The sequence below is a fragment of the Asparagus officinalis genome, chromosome 8 (genome assembly GCF_001876935.1).
Source record: "Asparagus officinalis chromosome 8, Aspof.V1, whole genome shotgun sequence".
Classification (NCBI taxonomy): Eukaryota; Viridiplantae; Streptophyta; class Magnoliopsida; order Asparagales; family Asparagaceae; genus Asparagus; species Asparagus officinalis.
In genome coordinates this window covers 49,916,950-49,939,491 of record NC_033801.1, presented here as the reverse complement: position 1 = coordinate 49,939,491, position 22,542 = coordinate 49,916,950, and the positions used below count along the sequence as shown (strand labels likewise).

Here is a 22,542-nt window from a genome sequence, read left to right as displayed (position 1 = left end):
CGACTTCATGGAGTTCCTGATATGATTGTGTCGGATCGAGGTTCAGTGTTCACTTTGCATTTTTGGAGGAGTTTCCAAGATTCGTTTGGCAGCAGACTATCTTACAGCAGTGTATTTTACCCACAGACGGATGGTCAGACGGAGAGGGGAAATTAGGTATTGGAGGACATGTTGCGGGCTTGTGTCATTGACTTCCAAGGTAGCTGGGAGGATCATGTTCCACTGATAGAGTTAACTTATAACAATAGTTATCAAGCGACGATCGGTATGGCCCCATATGAGGCATTGTACGGGAGACCTTGTAGATCACCGATATGTTAGGCAGAGCCGGAGGATAGCTTAATGCTTAGGCCAGAGCTTGTGAGACAGACTACTGAGAAGGTAGCATTGATCAGAGAGAGGATTTTAGCCGCTCAGAGTCGGCAAAAGAGCTATGCAGATAAGAGACGAAGACCCTTAGAGTTTCAGGTTGGAGATTCTATTATGCTGAAGGTAACACCTATGAAAGGCGTTCAGCGATTCGGAAGACGAGGAAAGCTTGCACCAAGGTATATTGGACCTTTCCGGATTTTGGAGCGCATTGGAGCTGTGTCATATAGACTAGATCTTCTAGCATCGATGTCTAGTATTCATAATGTATTTCATGTTTCTATGCTCAAGAAGCACTTACATGATAAGGAGCAACAGAGAGTGTTGGATGCACCAGAGATAGAGCTTCAGGAGGATTTGACTACTATTAAGATTTCGGTTTGTATACTTACCAGAGAGGACAATAGGCTTAGAAACAAGGTAATTCCTTTGGTGAAAGTTCAGTGGAACCGAAGAGGCGTTGAGGAGATTTCTTGGGAACGCGAAGAGGACATGCATCGTGACTACCCATATATGTTTGAGCAGGTAAATTAAATTTTTGGTATGACTTATATATGACTTATAGTTTCATGTATGGCGATGTTTATACTTAACACTAAAATGAGGGTATTAACACTTAACTCCTAAGTACTTGGAACATATGATATATATATGAGGGGTTCCTTGTTTGGATTTTTCACTCGATGTACTTGTTCCATTTAGTTAGGGGTTAAGTGGGGGTATTTACATTTCAGATGGTTAAATATAGACATCAAAGATGATTTTCGAGAGCGCGAAGATGCTATGTAGCGCTACATCCTGCACCTATTGAGGAAGTGGATTGATTTATGTGTATGATTATTTGTGTGATTATATTTAGATTTAACGCTAGAATGAGGATATTTTCGCTTAATTCTTAATCTTTTGGAACACATGGTATATATATGGGGGGTTCCTTATTTGGATTTTTCACCCGACGTACTAGTTCTATTTGATTAAGGGTTGAGTGGGAATATAGTCATCCTGGATTGTTAAATATAAATATCGCGATATGCTTATCTAGAGTAATAGTATTTGTTTAAGTATAATTTCTGAATTTTGAGGACGAAATTCTTTTAAGGGGAAAGAATGTAAAACCCCATATTTTTTGTTATGAAGATATGTGAATTATTAATGATAAATAATTCTATTATGGTAAATGACTTGAGGTCATAGATATACTTGATAACAAGTCATTAGAGATATATGAGTGTATTTTTATAGAGTTTTGTGCATTGGTTTTGGCGAATTAGCAAAAACTGTTAGCCCTTATGTTTTGATAATGTTTTACAACCACCATCATCGGTTCTAATTGCTTGTTGAGTGACAATGTAGTCAATATATATATCAAGCATGTAAGTGCCATACATGGAGGATTGGATGGAATATGTGCTACAACGATGATATCCAAAGGAGGAGGAGGCATAGTGATGAAGCAACGTTTATTCAAGAACACCAAATGCTATAAGAAGCTTCATCAAACACAAGCTATATCAAGACTCAAAGAATTATATTCTACGTAAGGATATTAGCTAGTTTTTATTTTCTCTCTAGTGCTAGAATGTAGGTAAGTAGTTTAGATTTTATTTGAAGCTATTGGGATATCATACACATGTTTTCATACTTATAGTTTTGAGCGTTTTCACAAAATATCATTTTTCATAAGTATGAGGACTTATTCGCAAAATTCATTTTCCAAACAATTTGTTTTAGTGTTAAAAATATTTTATAAAGTTTTACAATTTTTAGAAGTCAATTAAATATTTTACAGAATTCTTAAGAATGTCAAAATTAGTGTTTTTGTATGTATCAGATTGCGGTCGACCGCCACGGTCGACCGCGCCTGAGTTCATTCGTCAGTGGGCAGCAGAAACATTCAGGATCGACCGTCGCGGTCGATCGTGAGCTCGAAATTTCCACGGTCGATCGCTATGGTCGACCGTAGAACTCTCTGGAAAATTTCTTCATTTCTGAGCTGGCTCGCGATCGACCGCGAGAATTGTACGGTCGACCCACGAGAATCGTACGGTCGACCGCCGCTTATTTTCAAACGGTCATTTGGTACATATTTCTGCATCAATTTTTCCTGGATTTGGGGGATTAGGGTATGGGTTTAAATAGCTATATTTTCTCCTATTTAATCCCCCTATACTACTTCTTCCTCAAGTGTCCCAAGCCATTGAAAAACAAGAGATTTTCTTTTACTGAGAGCTAAAAATTTCAAACATGTTTTCTGTGTTTTCCTGTGTTCACATCCCAGCTTCTATATAATCTTTCTCCTTACCATAGGGACATTGTAAAGAGATAGTTTTTACACCATTGCTACTGTTGAGAGCTTGATCTTGTGAAGATCAACTGTGTGGGAGTGTGATCTTGTGGTGATCAACTGTGTAGTTGTGAGATCTTGTGGAGATCGTTGTGTAGAAGAAGTTCTGGCTTCCAAACTGGGTTGTGTAGTGGATTTCTCCTCGAGAGTAGGGAGCGGGGACGTAGGTCAGCGGGCAGAACCTCGTTAACACATCGCGTGTCACTTGGATAACGATTTCTCACTCTATCTCCTTTACATTTGTTGTTCATTTTTGTGGTGTATTGCTTGCCTTATTTTTATTACACATTTATAGCCTTAAGACCCTAATCACCCCCCCCCCATCTAGGGTCCAACAATTGGTATCAGAGCTTGGTCTCTATATTAGTTTTTGGTCTAACCATCTTAGAGAAAAGATCTTATGGAGGCTTCAATGAATATGCATGGAACAATCCACCAGTAGACCACCACTTTTCACCGGTAGTAATTTTGCTTATTGGAAGGCTAGGATGAGGATTTACCTTAGTTGCATTGATCTTGACATCCTAGAACTCATAGAGAAAAAATATGTAGAAAAGCCCAAAGTCGGGACTATGACCGATGGAGAAAGGCACCAAGTCAATCTCAATACAAAGGCTACGAATGCCTTAATTTGCGATCTTTCCCCCAATGAGTATAATAGGGTTTCCACGTGTGCAACCGCATACGAAATATGGGTAAAATTGTGTATTACACATGAAGGAACCCCCAAGTTAAGGAATCCAAAATTAGTGGGCTTATGCATGAATATGAGTTATTTAATATGCTTCCTAATGAATCCATTGATGCTATGTTTTCTCGCTTCACTAACATAATCAATGAATTACATGGTCTTGATAAGAAATTAACTATCCAAGAGACGAACTACAAGATCCTTCGTTCATTGACTCCTATATGGGAACCCAAAGCTACGGCCATAGAGGAAGCTCATGATCTCACCACCTTAGCTCTTGATGGCCTCATCGGCAAGCTTAAGGTTCATGAGAAAAAGCTCAAGGGAAAGGAGAAAGAGGAATTGCCCCTACGGGAAGTTGAGGAGCCATCACCAAAGATGAAGACCCTTGCTCTCAAAGGAGATAGTGATAACTCCTCATCATCATCGTCGGAGAGTGAAGTTGATTTTTCTAGAGAAGTGGCTCACCTCTCTAGAAGAATTTCTAGACTCATTAAAATGAACAAGAAGTTCAATCCCTAATCTAACAACAAATTTTCTTCACCTATAGGAAAATGTTTTGAATGCAATGAACCAGGTCATATCACCAAGGATTGCCCCAAACTTAAGGAGAAATACATGAAGTACAAGAAGAAGAAAGCCATGTATGCCGGATGGGAAGAATCCGAACCAAGTGATTCGGATAGCAATGAAGAAGGAGCTAAACTTGCTCTTCATGATCCCAACATTTGCTTCATGGCCTATGAAAAGGCGGTAGTTTCCGACACCAAAAGTAAATCCTTTTATATGCAATGTGATCTAGCTACGGTTTTAGAAGAATTGAATGTTGAGTTTAAAAGGATATCAAAAGAATTTTCTTCTTTTAAAAAGTTGTATGCTTCTTGTGATGCCCAACTAGAACAACTACAAAGCTCTCTTGCATTAAAAGATGAATTGCTATGGGATCTTGATTTTGAAAACAAACAATTAAGATCCAAGATTGGAAGACTAGAAATTGAGAGTGGTAGGATTAGACCCACTCATGCTTATGCTAATCATCATCACCATGGTAGAAATAGATTTCATAGATCTTATGCTCCTACACACAAGAGAAATTTTGTGTGCACATATTGTATGAAACGTGGTCATATTTTTACTCATTGTAGGATCAAAGATAATCATGATTTTTATGGCATAACATGGGTACCCAAAGGTACCAAGCTTACTAACCACCAAGGACCCAAGATTTGGATACCTAAAGTTACTACACCTTCATCTCTTGTAGGGAACATCACAGCAACGATGTAGAGAGATGTGATACCTTGATAGTGGTTGCTCTCATCATATGACGGGCAACAAAGAGCTATTTGCAACCCTATCAAGGATTAAAGGAGATAGCGTCTCCTTCGGTGGTGGAGAGAAAAGTAAAATCATTGGTATTGGATATATTGGTAAGATACCCTCTCCCGTTATAGAAGATGTTTATTTAGTTAATGGCTTGAATCATAATCTTCTTAGCATTAGCCAATTAAGTGATAAAGGTTTTGATATTTCTTTTAAACCGGACAAATACATTATTAGTATGAATGGAAAAATTGTTTTTGTTGCTAATCGTAAATCTAATGTGTACATTTTTGAAATGAATGAATTAGTGAATCAAGATGTGAAGTGCCTTGTGGCAATTGATGAAAACCCTTGGATTTGGCATAAAAGGCTTGGACATGCAAACATTGAATTGATATCCAAATTTTCCAAGAGGAATCTTGTTAAAGGGTTACCAAACTTGCATTTCATCAAATATACCATATGCGAAGATTGTGCTAAAGGTAAACAAACTAAGTCTACCTTCAAATCCATCAATGAGGTATCAACTTCTAAACCTTTGTAATTACTTCATCTTGATTTATTTGGTCCTATGCGTGTTACCTCTCTTGGAGGCAAACACTATGTTTTTGTTATCATTGATGATTTTTTTTCATTTTACATGGACAATCTTTCTTGCTAGTAAAGATGAATGTTTTGATGAGTTTTCAAATCATGTTAAGAGAATTAAAAATGAAAAAGATTTGAAAGTTGTTAAAATAAGAAGTGATCATGGTGGTGAATTTCAAAATATTTCTTTTTATGATTTTTGTGCACATCATGGTATAACTCATATGTTTTCCGCTCCGAGAACACCATAACAAAATGGTGTTATTGAATGAAAAAATCGAACCATATAAGAGATGGCACAAACTATGTTAAACTCTTTTAATTTGCCTAAATACTTTTGGGCGGAAGCCGTCAATACGGCTTTTCCTGTTTTAAATCGTGTTTTGATTAGACCAAAGATTAAGAAAACTCCTTATGAACTATTCTATGAAAAAACTCTATTTATTGGTTATTTTTGTATCTTTGGTTATAAATGTTTTATTTTAAATACAAAAGATCACCATGATAAATTTGATTCAAAAATTGATGTTGGTATTTTTTTAGGGTATGCACCTCGAAGTAAGGCTTATAGGGTCTTCAACAAACAAACTCTTGTTTATAAAGAATCTATAAACATTATTTTTGATGAGACTAATATTGGTTCATAAGTTATTTTGCCTAGGAAAGATGATGATGATGTTGAGGGAGGATTGGAACTTTTTCAACCTATAAATACACCCTCAATAGAATCGCAAAAAGATGTGGAAAGCACCAACACTCATGTACAAGAAGAACTCCCCAAAGCATGGAAATTCGTATCAAATCATCCAAAGGAGTAAATTATTGGGAGTCCTTTACAAGGGGTTGTTACTCGCTCAAAGGCTTTGAGTTAGTGTGGTAATGTTGCTTTTCTATCTTAATTAGAACCTAAGAAGGTTAATGATGCTTTAAATGATGAATTTGGGTTTTAGCTATGCATGATGAACTAAACAATTTTCAAAGAAATGATGTTTGGAAACTAGTTCCTAGACCTAACAATGCTAGTATAATTGGAACAAAATGTGTTTTTAAAATGTGTTTTTAGAAACAAACTTGATGAACATGGCATTGTTACTAGAAATAAAGCTCGTTTGGTTGCCCAATGATACAATCAAGAGGAGGGCATAGACTATGATGAAACCTTTGCACCGGTTACAAGGTTAGAATCGATTAGGATGTTTTTGGTATTTGCTAGCTTTAAAGATTTCAATTTGTTTCAAATGGATGTTAAAAGTGCCTTTTTAAATGGTTTTATAGAAGAGGAAGTATATGTTGAACAACCCCCCGGTTTTATAGATCATGCTTTTCCTAATCATGTTTACCGGGTTCAAAAAGCTTTATATAGGTTGAAACAAGCTCCTAGAGCTTGGTATGCTCGCCTCTCTAGTTTTCTTCTTGAAAATGGTTTCTCTAAAGGAAAAATTGATAATACTCTTTTTGTGAGAAAAAGGAAAAATGATTTCATTTTAGTGCAAATATATGTTGATGATATTATTTTTGGTGATACTAATGAATCTCTTAGCAAGGATTTTTCTAAAGTTATGCAAGATCACTTTGAGATGAGCATGATGGGAGAGCTCACATTCTTTCTCGGGCTTCAAGTCAAGCAAACTAAAGATGGGATATTCATTTCTCAAAGCAAGTATGCTAGAGAATTAGTAAAGAAATTTAATTTGGAGAACTCTAAGCTTGCACCAACTCCCATGAGTACAAGTATCAAGCTTGATGCGGATGATAGTGGTGAGGATGTTGACTAAAAACTATACCGAGGTATGATAGGTAGTCTTCTTTATCTCACCGCTAGTAGACCCGATATCATGTTTAGTGTGTGTGCATGTGCACGTTTTCAAGCTTCTCCTAAAGCATCTCATTTGATTGCCGTTAAGAGAATTATTAAATATGTTCATGGAATAATTAATCTTGGTTTGTTTTATCCAAAGAGCACCTCTTTTGATTTATATGGTTTTTATGATGCCGATTTTACCGGATATAAGGTAGATCGCAAGAGTACGAGTGGAACATACCAATTCTTAGGAAATTCTCTTGTTTCTTGAGCTTCTAAGAAACAAAATTATGTTGCATTGTCCACTACAGAAGAGGAATACATTACCACCGGCTTATGTTGTGCACAAGTTTTATGGATGAAACAAAGCTTAGTTGACTATGATTTGAATTTTCAAAATATAAAAATCTTTTGTGATAACACTAGTGCTATCAATATTTCAAAAAATTTGGTTTTGCATTCTAGAACCAAGCATATTGATGTACGCCATCATTTCTTACTCGATCATGTAGAGAGACAAGATGTATCTCTTGTGTTTGTTGACACAAAATCTCAATTAGCGGATATCTTTACCAAGCCTCTTGGTGAAGATAATTTTTGTCGCATAAAAAATGGTTTGGGCTTATACACTATGTGAAAGTTCTATTTGCTTGCTTGTTTAGTTGCATTTCACATGCATTTTTGTTTTTTTTACCCTATTTTGATGGTGACAAAGGGGGAGAGAAATCTCTTCATTTGTGTACATAGTAAGGGGGAGCTCATAGATAGGGGGAGCTACTATCTATAAGCTATATTTATTTCACATAGTAAGGGGGAGCTCATAGATAGGGGGAGCTACTATCTATAAGCTATATTTATTTTACTCCTATATAATGGTTGGTAGGGGGAGCTACTATCTATAAGCTATATTTATTTTACTCCTATATAATGGTTGGTTGTCATCATCAAAAAAGAAGAGATTATTAGCCATTATGTTTTGATGATGTTTTACAACCACCATCATCGGTACTAATTGCTTGTTGAGTGACAATGTAGTCAATATATATGTCAAGCATGTAAGTGCCATACATGGAGGATTGGATGGAATATGCGCTACAACGATGATATCCAAAGGAGGAGGAGGCATAGTGATGAAGCAACGTTTATTCAAGAACACCAAATGCTATAAGAAGCTTTATCAAACACAAGCTATATCAAGACTCAAAGAATTGTATTCTACGTGAGGATATTAGCTAGTTTTTATTTTCTCTCTAGTGCTAGAATGTAGGCAAGTAGTTTAGATTTTATTTGAAGCTATTGGGATATCACACACATGTTTTCATACTTATAGTTTTGAGCATTTTCACAAAATATCATTTTTCACAAGTATGAGGACTTATTCGCAAAATTTATTTCCCAAACAATTTGTTTTTAGTGTTAAAAATATTTTACAAAGTTTCGCAATTTTTGGAAGTCAATTAAATATTTTACAGAATTCTTAAGAATGTTAAAATTAGTGTTTTCGTATGTATCAGATTGCGGTCGACCGCGCCTGAGTTCATTCGTCAGTGGGTAGCAGAAACATTCATGGTCGACCATCACGGTCGACCGTGAGCTCGAAATTTCCATGGTCGACCGCCACGGTCGACCGCAGAACTCTCTGGAAAATTTCTTCATTTCTGAGCTGGCTCGCGGTCGACCACGAGAATCGTACGGTCGACCGCCGCTTATTTTCAAACGGTCATTTGGTACAGATTTCTGCGTCGATTTTTCCTGGATTTGGGGAATTAGGATATGGGTTTAAACAGCTGTATTTTCTCCTATTTAAACCCCATATACTTCTTCTTCCTTAAGTGTCCCAAGCCATTGAAAAACCAGAGATTTTCGTTTACTGAGAGCTAAAAATTTCAAACCTGTTTTCTGTGTTTTCCTGTGTTCACATCCTAGCTTCTGTGTAATCTTTCTCCTTGCCATAGGGACATTGTAAAGAGAGGGTTTTTACACCTTTGCTACTGTTGAGAGCTTGATCTTGTGAAGATTAACTGTGTGGGAGTGTGATCTTATGGTGATCAACTGTGTAGTTGTGAGATCTTGTGGAGATCATTGTGTAGAAGAAGTTCCGGCTTCTAAACCGGGTTGTGTAGTGGATTTCTCCTCGAGAGTTGGGAGCGGGGACGTAGGTCAGCGGACCGAACCTCGTTAACACTCCGCGCGTCACTTGCATAACGATTTCTCACTTTATCTCCTCACATTTGTTGTTCATTTTTGTGGTGTATTGCTTGCCTTATTTTTATTGCACATTTATAACCTTAAGACCCTAATCAACCCCCCCCCCCCCCCTGGGTCCAACAAAAACATGCACGTATCTGGAAATCTATCTGCTCAGTCGACTTATCTGTCGACTTATGAGTCGACTGATGAGCCGACCTATGAGTCGACTGACGGGCTGATTTTGGGTTTTTTCTTTTAGTTTGTGGGTCTGTTCGGTTTTATTTTGGGTTTAACTGCTTATATATATATATATTCTTTTACCCGAAACCAACCCCAAATCCATTAGATCTCAGAGAAACCCTAGCCCCTCTCTCTCCCCTCAAACTCTAGCTTCGTTGTTGGAGATTTTTAGGGAATTTTTGGAGGATTTACAGCAGGATTTTGTGGTGTTGTTGAAGGAGGATCGTTTCCTCGAGGGTTCAGGAGTTTTGTAGCATACCAGAGGCAAGTAACATCTCGCCCAGCCCTATACCCACTATTTGTATGATTTCATTGAGTTTTATTTCGAATTTTTGAGCCTAAAACGTATTTTGTACATAAAGATAGATTCTTTATAATATGGGTTGCAAGATTTAAATGTTTCAGTTGATAAAAACTCGCCAACGTTTTGTAATTTAGATCCAGATCTGAAATTAGATTTATACATGGGTTTCTTTGTGATTTATTGATTTTAAATCCATTTTTAAACATGTATAAATATGTTTAGTGTTTTAGTGTAAGTAATTACATGCAAATCTTTCGTTTCAGTTTGTACACTTGTTAGAATCGAAAATAGGCTACTGAAAATGATGAAAAGAGTTATTTTAGTTTGAAAATTTTACAAAACACACATCATATGCGAAACTAGAAAATTGTCTACTCAGTTGACTTATAAGTCGACTTGTCAGTCGACTTATGAGTCAGCTGATGAGTCGAGCAATGAGTCGACTAACAGGAAATTTTTAGCTTTCTTCTTTTGTCTGTTAGGTCGACCGATGATCCCAGTCGACTCATGAGTCGACTGACGAGGAAATTTCTTGTTTTCCTCGATTTGGATCTGTTTGGGTTGTTTTGTTTTAACCAAAACTGTTTGGGCATGTTTACTATTTTTGCATACTTCTATGTGAATGAGAAGTCACCTCGAATATCTAATATTAGAAATTTATGTTTATTTTGAATCTCTACATGTGAGATGACTTACGGACACGAGTCTAGGTTAGCACACCGAAGCACGTGTGAAAGTAGTGTATATGCATCTTATCATATATTTCATTTAGTCCATGTGTTGGACAATTATTGTGTGTCGTCCATGTGTTGGACATTTATCACGTTCAGTCTATGTGTTGGACATTCATTTATCAGTTCATGTGTTGGACAATTTACATATGCAGTCCATGTGTTGGACATCCACTACATCTAGTTTTAGTCGATGTGTTGGACACCAGTTTAGATCTTGAGTATGACACTTACACTTGCATAGGTTGGACATGACACTTATGTGAGTTGTGACATGACATAGTATTTTAAGTTCTGAGACGGGTTTGTCTTCTTTTATTTATTATCCCTGTATTAGATTTCGGGTTTGGTGTTTAGGGATTTACAATTTGAGATACAAGGTATATACATGAGAGATTCCTTGTTTGGATTATTTTGCTCGAAGTACATATGCTCGTGTTGTAATGTCCTAAATACTAAAATCCTCTTATTGTTAGGGATTTACAATTTGAGCTATAAGGTATATACATGATGGTTTCCTTGTTTGGATTATTTCGCTCGACGTACCTATGCTCGTGTTGTAATCTCCTAAATAGGATCAGTGATTTTATGTATATATACGTATTAACTGTATTTTCTGTATACAACGAGCCCTATCCCTTAGGGTTGGTTGTGATGTTGCTCGCTAGCGCTTTGATGCTCGTTGTCCCTCCCTTTCAGGTAACGAGCCAAGTGCCCGACGAGTCACAGGTTGATGATGATGCACTTTAGTGATTCAGCTGTCTATTTTAGTTATATTTTTCTTTTGAGCTCCACTGTAGATTTTTGTTTATATATTTGAGGGTTTTATTTTAGAAGTTGTAAAGGTTGTGTGTCTTATTTCCTCTTATTCAGACATTTTGTATTTGAGACTTGTTGAGAAACTCTAGTTTATTTATTTCAGACATTAACTTGTATTTCAGTATGTTAGATGATGAAATATAAATTTTGATCTCTGTTATTTCATCAGTTGACTCTTGTATTATCTTCTACTTGCTTTTGTACCTACACCTGTTATTGACTCTACTAGAGAGATAGCAATTGTGATGGTAAAACATGTTATTGCATGGTGTGGTGCATGGCAGATTTGATATTCTTGGTTTCACCTTGGACTGCAGCCTTGTGTGACCCTAGGGACGTCACACTTTATCAGTCGACCGAATAATGTTATCAGTCGACCGATTATTTGAATCTGTCGACCGATTGTTTCATGAATGTAGCCAACAGTCATCTTATCAGTCGACCGATTCACTTATTAGTCGACCGATTTGACTGTAACGGCTAGTTTTCTGTTTGCTTCATATGAGAGATTATAAATACCACTCAACTCATTTTTGTTTTTAACTAGTTTTTACAAGAGTTCCAAGAGTCTTTACACCAATTTATTTCCAAGTTTTAGTGTGTTTGTTTTGTGAAGAAAGTTTCACAAAGAGGAGGATTCCATTTTCATCCTTGAGGAGTTTTACCTCAAATCTTCATCCCTATTTGTTTAGAGAAGTTTTTCTAAACTCATTATCTACTTTATCTTTATTTTGATTCTCATTTATATGTGCTAGATTTAAATGAGTTTAAATTTTATTTTATTCATTGATTACACACACAGCCACTTGAGCTTTAGTATTTCACATATCGTATATTTGGGTTGTGGGGTTGTATCATTGAGTGAGCTTAATCTTTGTTCTCATCTTTGTTAAAGAACAAATCCTTTGTTTGCACTTAGCGTTGTGAAACACATTGTAATACACAAGGATACTTAAAGGAATGGTTGGGAGTGACCGGGGTTAATTCCAAGAGGAGTGTTTTGGCTGTAAAAGCCTAGGAAGAGGTAGTAATTCTAAGCACTTGAGGAATATGATAGGCCAACACTTAGAGGAGTGTATTGTGTGATTGACAACGTGTGATTGTAAAAGTTTTCGGTGAGCTTTGAAACTTCGATTGTGTAGTAAATTTGTGATTATTGGAGAATCTCCTCGAGGTGAGGAGCGAAGACGTAGGTTGAGGGTTGACCGAACTTCATGATCATATTGTTTGTTTGTGTTTGTTATTGGTGCATCTTGTGTATATTTTCATATCGCCTTTTGTCATATAGTTTATATCGCCTATTGTTTATTATATATCCTTACATATATCACTTAGGATATTGTTAATAAGTTTTAATTTGGCATCATAATCAGGTTAGATTAGCAATTACCTTATTCATCCTCCCTCCTAGAGTACTTTCATTTGGTATCAAAGCTTTGTATCAGAGTTAGGGGAAAAAGTTAGGATGCCCACTAAAAGCCACAATGGCGAGTGCCCTTCACTCGCGCTGTGGCTAGGACAGATGTCCACATGTCCCATTATTTTCCTAGGACATGTGTCCTAGCCACAGCACAAGTGGAGCCACTCGCCATTGTGGCTTTTAGTGGGCATCCCAACTTTTCCCCCCAACTTATAAGGAGTTTTTCATAATTAGATGAAAAGACCAAAATACCCATGATTTCTCCTTATTAGTCTACAACTGATCTCAAAGATATGCAATTAATTAAATAATTAAAATATTAATTACTATTTTGTTACTTTATGAAATAATAATATTATAAAAATAATTAATTAATTAATTAATAGTTTTATTAAATAATTGTTTAGTTAATAAAAATGAAGAAATCACTAATTGATTAGTGTTAATAATAATTAAATATTGAACTAATTAATTTATGAAAATCATTTGATAGTCACAATATTAGTAATTAATAGCCATAAATAATGTACTAAAAAATATTTTAATTAAATATTTTCTCATTATAAATTCATTTTATTCCTAATTAATTTGCTAATTAATATATAAAATAATTATTAATTCCGTATAATAGATTAATGAAATAAAAAATTTAGATAATTAATTAATTAATTAATACTTTTATTAAATAGTTATATAATTCATAAGAAATTTATTATTTCAACATTTTCAATATTAATTACATTAACTAATTTATGAAATAATAAATTTGAATAAATAATTAATTTTATGAATTAATATTTAATTTTCTTAAGAATTAATTAGTTAATTTACAAATTAATTTTCTAAAGTACTATTAAATTAGTTAGTTATATTTTTATTGTTAGCAAGAAATAATTTTCTTATTAATTTATTAGATAATTATTAGTAAAATTTATTAATAATTGGCTGGTAGTTGTTATTTACATTTTTCATTTTTAATAATAGAGGGCTACTATTATTAATTATTTAATTTAATTAATAAATAAGTTGATTATAATTAGTACTTAAATACTATGAAATTAACTAATTAATATCAATATAAGCAATTAGTAACAAAGACAATTGTAATACATTAAAATATTTTATTAAAATATTTTAATAAGATATTTCTCATTATAAAGTAATGAATTTTTAATTAACTAGATAATAATTTCAGCAATAATATTTTTCATATAAATTAATTAATTAGTTCAAAAATTAATAAATTAATAATCATAATTAATGTGAAACAATTAATTTTTATTATTTATTAGTTAATTAATTAATAAATTTACTAATAGCCATTATCTATCCGATAAATAAATAATTAGTTAGTTATAATATGAGATTTAACAAGATGTCATTTTTTTGTTATTTGACTTATAAGGTATTGACTTACCAAACACATAACTAAACATATGTCCTTATAAATTAAGAGTTTTAACAAATATTTTTCTTTTTTCCTCCCTCTTTATATTAAGTTTTGAAAATAAATAATAAGTAATTTATAAAGTTTCAAAAAATAAGTTATAGCCAAACATGCTCTCAGACTTTCCCAATAAGAAGAGCACGGTAGCAATACTCGGGGGCACGCGTCCAATAATTTAACCTAACTCAAAATCTAACCCTAATTAGATTTTGAACCCAACACCTCGCTTTCATTTTTCAGCAAGTGTCGTGTCGCTGGGCGATCGCTTTCTCAACTAATAAGAGAGGACGGGGGCGGTCCATTATCAAATGACCCTCCACAAATTTTACTGGTTGGGGAATAGATCGACGAGAGATTTGTTTGACACTTGGCAGATATTTAATTATGGCAAGCTTTGATGGTGGGCCAGGATGGGAAGGAATCTCGGAGGGTTGTGCTTTAATTTACTACTCCTAAATAAAATACTATATATTTCCTTGTTTTTTCCATCAAAAGGTCATAAAATCGGTGTACGGAATCTATCTCCACTTATACATCTGATAGCTGACAATCCCATTCTCCCTCGGCTCAAACAAGCAGCCACCCTTTAATTAATCCCATCATCTACATCTTGAAACATTTCTTTGACGATCAATCGTCCACATCCAGACTCCGTACCGCTCCAATCCGACCGTCAGCATGCTGAAACTCACCATACACACCCGGCCAGCAAGAGGAAACTCTGCTAGCGGTCCCCCGCCGGCGCCGCTATCCAGAAGTAAGACAGCAACACCGACGACAAGGATCATTGTGGCCAATTTCGCGGAGATGGCGATCTCCCATAAGAGATTATATTTGCAAGTAGGCTCAAATCTACTTCTACAAGGCCTAATCACATCCCAGAACCAATATTGAATAATAAAACAAAAATAGGTAGGGTAGGCGATCAAAGTACCTTTCTTCGGCTGAGGGGCAGCTGACCGAACGGACAGATACGTAGACCACGCTCTCGAAGACTGTTGGGTGTTTCAGAATTGGATGCAAAGAGAGTACGAGGCAGGAAGGTTAGCCCTAGGTGAGGATGCGCTTCTCAATCCTCCGATTCAAAGCAAGATGGTTGGCCCATTGCATGACCTAAGGTTCAAGAAAAGTCAAGTCGAGTTCTGTGGGATGATTGACGTGACTCCCCAGGATGCCAGCTTTCCCGCGGAATGGATTGGACTACTCCTCTCACCACTTGCGGAAGGAAGCAAACCCTTTTTTTATGTACGACGTTCGTCCACCCTAAGCAAGACTTTCTAACAGGCGACGACCATCATCACGTGGATGAGAGGATTCCTCCTCGAGTAGTTGATGGCTGGTTTGGTTTTGAGGGGTTTGGGGTGGGTTGGTGGGGGCGGGGCGGAGCCTTAAGAGTAAAATAATTACAAGAGTGCCAGTGCAACTCTCAGCTGATCACATTTTCAACAGAAAAATAGTTATGGCAGAAGATCGATGTAGTTGGCAAATGAAAGCGAGCGCGGCTTTGGGGCACGTGAGATTCCTGATTCCCCAATGCCGGGACTCAAGCTCGCTTCGGACCCTTTCACGGATTCGGTGGTTGGAAATATCTCGACGAAACTAATTAATCAAACACTGCTAGCTCGTAAACACCATCATCATGCATATAATAATGTACTCAAGGGATAAGTAAAGAGCAGATGGTTTTAGAATTCAACAGAAATAAATATTGGGAGTTAGAGATGGTATAGGCACCGTTGATTCCTAGGAGCCTGTACGGGTCTTCACTAAAGACGTGGCAGATCCCCAGGTGTTGAAGGCGAAGGCTTGGGTCGGCCTCCAGCAAAATCTTGACGAGAAGCTTCGCGCGGTTTCTGTCTCTGAGTACGGCCGGGAACTGCTGCTCCGTTGCCATATTATGCGATGTATTGTTTGATTCTCGACGTGGTATGTGTAGTTTGAGGAGCTAATTAAGGAACGCTAGCCCTCCCAATTTGAGAACAAGAGATTATAAACCCACCCGATCCAACTCCCTGTTCTAGAATGTCTGCCCCGTTGTCGTTATCAACCGCATATTAATAGTTTTTTTAGTATCGTGTATGTGAGGCTTTGATCTGTGGATAAGAGTTGAATTCTTCCACTCCTCATTGCCTTCGTCTCAAAGAAAAATTTCGCCAAATAATAATAATTATTATAATATGTGAAAAGGACGGGGTTAGGGTGTTTACCGCCTTAAGTTTTGGTGTTTATTAGATAACCCCCTTAACGTTTTAAATGTCACAAAGCTCCCTTGAGTTAAGTTTTGGAGTTCTCAAAAAATCTTCTCCAGCTTTCAACATTCTTCAAGAACCGTCACTAAAAGTGCGGATCGTAATTTTCGCCTCGCCTGCATACCTGTTCATGTGGAAGTTACATTAAACACCACTAGGCTTTTTTTATCTTTCTTTTTCTCTTTTTTATGAAATTTATTGAAAGTTCAAGGGGTTTTTCTGCGAATCCCCTAAATTTAAGTAGAGCTTTGTTACATTTTGAGAGTTAAAATGGTTATCTAAGAAATGACCAAATTCAAGGGGTTTTCTGAAGTTTACCCTAAGGGGCTGTTTGGTATATTTCCAAAAAAAAAAGGAAAACAATGTTTGAAAACTATTTTTGGACATTTCAGAGGGTTTCCTCCATTTGATTTATTTCGTTTGTTTCACATTGAAATCATAGGCTGGAAAAGAAGGATTTCTATTTCTTGGGTTTGCTTGCACATCCAAAAATTAAGAAATATCATTTCAGCCGCCGTTTTAATAGTGCTTTGAGCAATTAAATATTACCTATTAATATCAGTCGTTGTTTCAACAGTGTTTTGAGCAATTAAAAATTGCTTGAAGTGACATTTCTCATCCATTTTAGCCCCTTTGGGTCTGGGATGAGTTTTCTACAAAAGCTGACGTGGTATCCTATTTCACCCCCTCATTTCTTTAAAGCACACAGCGAACCAAACGCGGGGAATGGAAATGTCTTGAAATCAAAATCCTACGTGACGCTATTGTCAGATTTCAAATCCTCCATTTCTCTTTTTATTTTTTTTAGAAAACAAACAGGCTCTAAATGTATCTTTGGTTGCCCTCCACACCTCGGCTCGGCGAGCGTACAGGGGTTTGGGGCCTGGAGATCTGACCTGAGAGTTTTGCGTATAACTATACGGGACAATCTTATCTTTATTTCAGACTAACTGCAGATTAACAGAATAGCCCTAAATCCAATTGAAAAATATTGAGCAAAGCGGGCAAATTAAGACAGATGAAATGGACGAAAGAGCCCAACAGATACGTCCGTACATCTTTTTCAAGTGTATCATCCTAATTCTAAGCGTGCGGGTGGCGACGTCCTGAAGTTGGCCACAAAGACGTACGGGACCGCCGATTTAGGGGAGCAGCTAGAAACAAAATAAACGCAGAACCTGCGGAGTCTATCTCGCGTGCATGATCCTAGCTAGCTAGCTTATAATCGGTGAAGCATCCTTGAAGGAAGTAAATCAGTGCTTCGGAAACGACCGATTGGTGGGCTAGCTTTTAGGTGTTATTGGATCGTCCCGTAGTCGGGCTTTCTTTGGATGGTTCAAGGTGATCGGCATTAATTAGTCACGTCCTTGGACTTTCACCCTCAATCTAGCTTAGTTGAATCCTTCTTGGCTCAGTCAAATGTAGGTCAGCCATGTGTTAAAACCTTGGCTTGGGACTGATCCTTGATGGGAGGTGAAGGTAAAGGGGACGAGGAGTTGGGCCGGAGTCGCCGGACGTAAGGCCACTCACATTTCTTATTGTAGAAAATTAACTTCAAATTAAATAGCCTTTGGACCATTAGATTTTGTTAGCTTCGTCTTGGAGGACGATATTAAGTTTGAACGCGATACACTTTCCTTAAGCATGCGTGTTGACCGGTGATAAATGGTGAGCCTATGAAAACGAGAGCTCTCAGAAATAACCAGAAGGTTATAAACAAAGACCATGTCACTATCTGAATTTCCCTTTATCTATTTATTTATTATTATTTTTTTTGGTAATCATCAATTTTTCTATATTAGAAAATCTGCAGCAAGCACTTACCCCACCTCCTAAGGCTGAGATGGCGGTGCAGGGGAGCTTACTGCATATGCTCCAGCAAGCTCCCAAGGCCTCTCCTTGGGCTGGCATGGCATGGAGCCTAGGAGCTTGTGCCACGGTGCTCCCAAGCGCTCCACAAATTTGTGGAGCGATTGGGAGCTCCTAGCTATTAAATTTTTTTTACAAAAAACCCCCTACCTTTGAGCCAAGTTTGGAAATAGCCATTTAAAATTAACTGTTAAGATTTTTCAAAATTGACATGAATAATAAATTAGCCGTTGAGATTTAAAAAATTAGCATGAATAGTAAAATAATTCTATAAATACTTAATTCACTACACAAATCATTCCAAAAAACTCTCTCATATTAAAAAAACTCTATATTTTCCTATCAAATTACAAATCTTATGGATCCCTCCCAAAACTTTTATTTGTAACTCCTTACGGGTGAAGGATTGGCCTTATACCCGCCGTTCTATACAGACATCGTAGAAGAATGTCACCTCATCCATGAGTTCTCGTAATCGGCAACACAACAAGTGTCATTCCAAGAAACACCGACCACAAAGAAGAAGAAGGCTTACACTCGTTCCGAAAACTGAACTGTCCATGAGGATAAGCTTCTTGTGTCTGCTTGGCTGAATACGAGTCAAGACGCTATCCAAGGTACGAGGCAACACAAAGATAAGTTTTGGCACAGAGCTAACGACTACTTTATCTAATACTCCACCGATCCAACGAGCCGCACACCAAACCAAATGATGCATCGTTGGTCAACGATTCAACTGTCCGTCGACAAGTTATGCGAGTACGTTGTTCAGATTGAAGGAAGACAAAGATCTGGTATGAGAATTTATTTGACCAGGTAAAAATTTAACTTATATGTTTTTATGTAAACACCATAGCATTAAAGAGAGGAATAAATATGTTTAATTATGTTCAATTATTCTAAATTTAACTCTTGTGTAGACTGTAGAAGTAAAAGAATTATACCAATCTCTTTATGGTAGGCCATTCGTGTTTGACCATTGTTGGGTTGAGTTGCGTCATCATCAAAAGTGGATCCAACAGATTAAAACTTACAATAAGATTCGATCATAGCCGAGAAGAACCACAAACTCTGATTCATCACCAAACAATTCCTCTCTAGCAACCCCCATTGAGTTGAACACTAACTCGGATGATGTTATAGCAAGGGCTGAAGGGAGGAAAGTAGCAAAGCTCAAGAGGAAACAAAATGTGGAAAACAATAAGTCCGCTAAGTCCATCATGGGAGAGGCTTTCGTGTGGATGAAGCAAACCATCAATCAAAAAATGGGGTATTCACACTCCGATGAGTATATGAGTATAAATTGCATCTCCTTGAACCTCTGACGGGTACATGAGGTTAAACTGATTCTCGAAACTCCTAGGAGTATACGAGTATAAGCTGGTCCTCCTCACTCTAACGCCTTAAGAGCCTAAGCTGTATAGACTCCAGTTGATGTATGAGTATAAACTATATTTACATCGGCTAACGCATAGCCAAAGGTTAAATATGGTTAAAGCATAGCCTTGGGTCAACACCGATCAACGCGTAGCTAACGGTCAACGCCAGTCAACACGTAGCCATAAGTAAACGCTAGTCAAAGCGTAACCTTAGGTCAACGTCGGTCAACGCGTTGCGATGAAAGTCAACTCCTGTCAAAGTGTAGCTAACGGTCAACGTCGGTCAACGTATAGCCGGTAAGTCAACGCTGGTCAACGCGTTGTGATAAAAGTCAACACCTGTTGAAGCATAGTCAATGATCAACGCCGGTCAACGCCTAGCCGTAAGTCAATGCAGGTCAATGCATTGTGATGTAAGTCAACGACTGTTGAAGTGTAGGCAACGATCAACACTAGTCAACATGTAGTCGTAAATCAACGCTAGTCAAAGCGTAGCCTTGGGTCAACATCTGTCAACGCGTTGTAATGAAAGTCAACGTCGGTCAACGCGTAGCCAATGGCCAACGCCGGTCAACGTGTAGCCATAAGTCAACGCCGGCCAACGCGTTGTAAGGAAGGTCAATGTTGGTCAAAACGTTGCGATGAAGGTCAACGATGATCAATGTATTGCAAGGAAGGTTAATGCGTCGACAAATTTTAGCCAAAACAAGGCTCAGATCAATTCTAGAACAAAGGATGATCCAAGGGAGTTAATCGTAATTCAGATACAAACCTCCTACGAAGATAATTAGTTTAACATCAACTCAACAACACAAGCTAAAATCAAAGATCAACACACATGTTTTAATTCGAGACTTCAACAACGGTCAGACGATAAACACAGCGCCGGAAGAATTTTAGCTATTCGACAAAATACTGAATAGACTAAAAATCATAGAAGCCAAGAACTGAAGCTAATTATAGGTCCTTTTACACCGACTGAAGGTTAGGCTTATCATATCCAATGTATTTTAGGCTCTTTTATAAAAGTAATAAGACTAAAACACTTTGGAGGGGGTATCTGTAGGCGTCAAAAATTGCCTATGGCTTCCCGTACGTAGCTCGAGATGAAGAAAAGATGATGAACATTATTATTTGAGTTGAAGAGGATTATCTGACGTTAACAAGCGAATGAAGTGAGCCGACGAAGCGTACGAGTCAACGGGACGACAGAATAGCGAAGAAACGATCCAATCGGGAATTACGTTTCACTCAAGAAAGGTGAAGCACCACTCATCCATTCTACATATGATTCACCTATGGAAGGTTGTAGACCTCTTCTTCGGCTTTCCGACGCAACTTGAATCGTGTCATTCCTAGATCGGACCGAGGAATTACGATGAGAACAGTCAAAAGGGGGAAACGACGTCTCGGCCAAGGCCAAGACATGTTTGTGTCTTGGCCATCGGCTGAGACAGTCCTGACATGGCCGAGATAATCCCAGCATGGCCGAGACAGTCCCGACCTACCCCGAACTATCTCGGCCCCGAAAAAAGCCGTTTTATGTCGTTTTCTCACTGTTAACTACCCCGATTCTAATCCAGAGCCTCCCCAACTGATTTGAGGTTATCTATAAATGTGGTTAAGTGGTTACAACTGAGGATAAGATCAAATTGTTTGTTTTTATCCAAAAATAGGGCTTCTGAAGCCTATAAATATAGCTCTAAGGCCTTCATTTGTAGAGATCCGGAATTCTTAAGCCTCGGCGAAGCCCTGTCGAACTGAAGAGTGAGGAGCACGAATTTCATAGAGGCAGAAGAGATCTCGGCAAGCTATTCAGCATAAAGAGGAAGAGTTTGAGAGATATGTATTAGTTCATCCATTTCCTTGAGATCGTACCTAGCTGCGATTCTCGAGAAGAGTGATTATCTCGCTTCACCGAGATAGTTACTTCAGTTTCTTGTCTCCTTCGTGAGGCAGTGAAACCTTTATATTGGATCTAATCAGTCGGTGGTCCATGGATAAACCCCAGCACAGGCTAAGACCCCACGCAAGCAGCGGGTGATAAATGTCCGTAGTGTGTGTTTTTAGAAAGTTATAATTGTTTTTTATTTTTATTTGTTGAGATCATTATAATGACTAAAGTTGTGATGAGTCTGTTAATGAAAGAACCAACTTTCCACCGAAACACCTATATTGCTCGACCGACCAGAGAGAAAGACATGCAGTTCTTAGGATCAAATCAGTCGACCGATACATGGGATCGGTAGACCGACCTGAGTACAGGAACGAGAATGTAGTTTTCAAGTAGTTAAATCGATTTTTCCAAAAGAACTTGTGAAACATTATCATGAGGTGTAAAAACATGTTTTAAAAATCTCTATTTAACATAGAGAGGGTTTGGCCAAACAAATTTTTTATCATTAAAACATGATTTTTGGGATAATCTCCCTAAACATCCCTTAAACTGGTTTTAGTTGATTAATTAGGGTTCTACTCATCAAAATCTGTCTTTTCTTCATTTAGTGTTCGAATCTAAAAATCTTATTCATCAAATTAGGGTTTTAAACCATTAGCAATGAAAACTAAGGGGATGAGTTTGTAAAGAGATGAACTTGCCTTTCAAGATCGCTTTGATCTCCCAAACGCGTGAGGAAACGCGATCCTCCTTCAAAAATTTCCTACAAAATGAAGTTGAGAAGCTAGGGATTTGAGGGGGTGATTGGAGGAAACGCGATCCTCCTTCAAAAATTTCCTACAAAATGAAGTTGAGAAGCTAGGGATTTGAGGGGGTGATTG

General features: G+C 37.3%; 1 protein-coding gene across 3 annotated transcripts in view; it reads right to left on the bottom strand.

Annotated features, from left to right (window-relative positions):
• LOC109820434 overlaps positions 1 to 15,449 on the bottom strand; it is a 31,505-nt gene extending 16,056 nt beyond the window's left edge. For all 3 annotated transcript variants that reach the window (XM_020386575.1, XM_020386574.1, XM_020386576.1), the window contains exon 1: positions 15,202 to 15,449. The gene's annotated coding sequence lies outside the window, so the exon portion shown is untranslated. The remainder of the gene's footprint in view (positions 1 to 15,201) is intronic.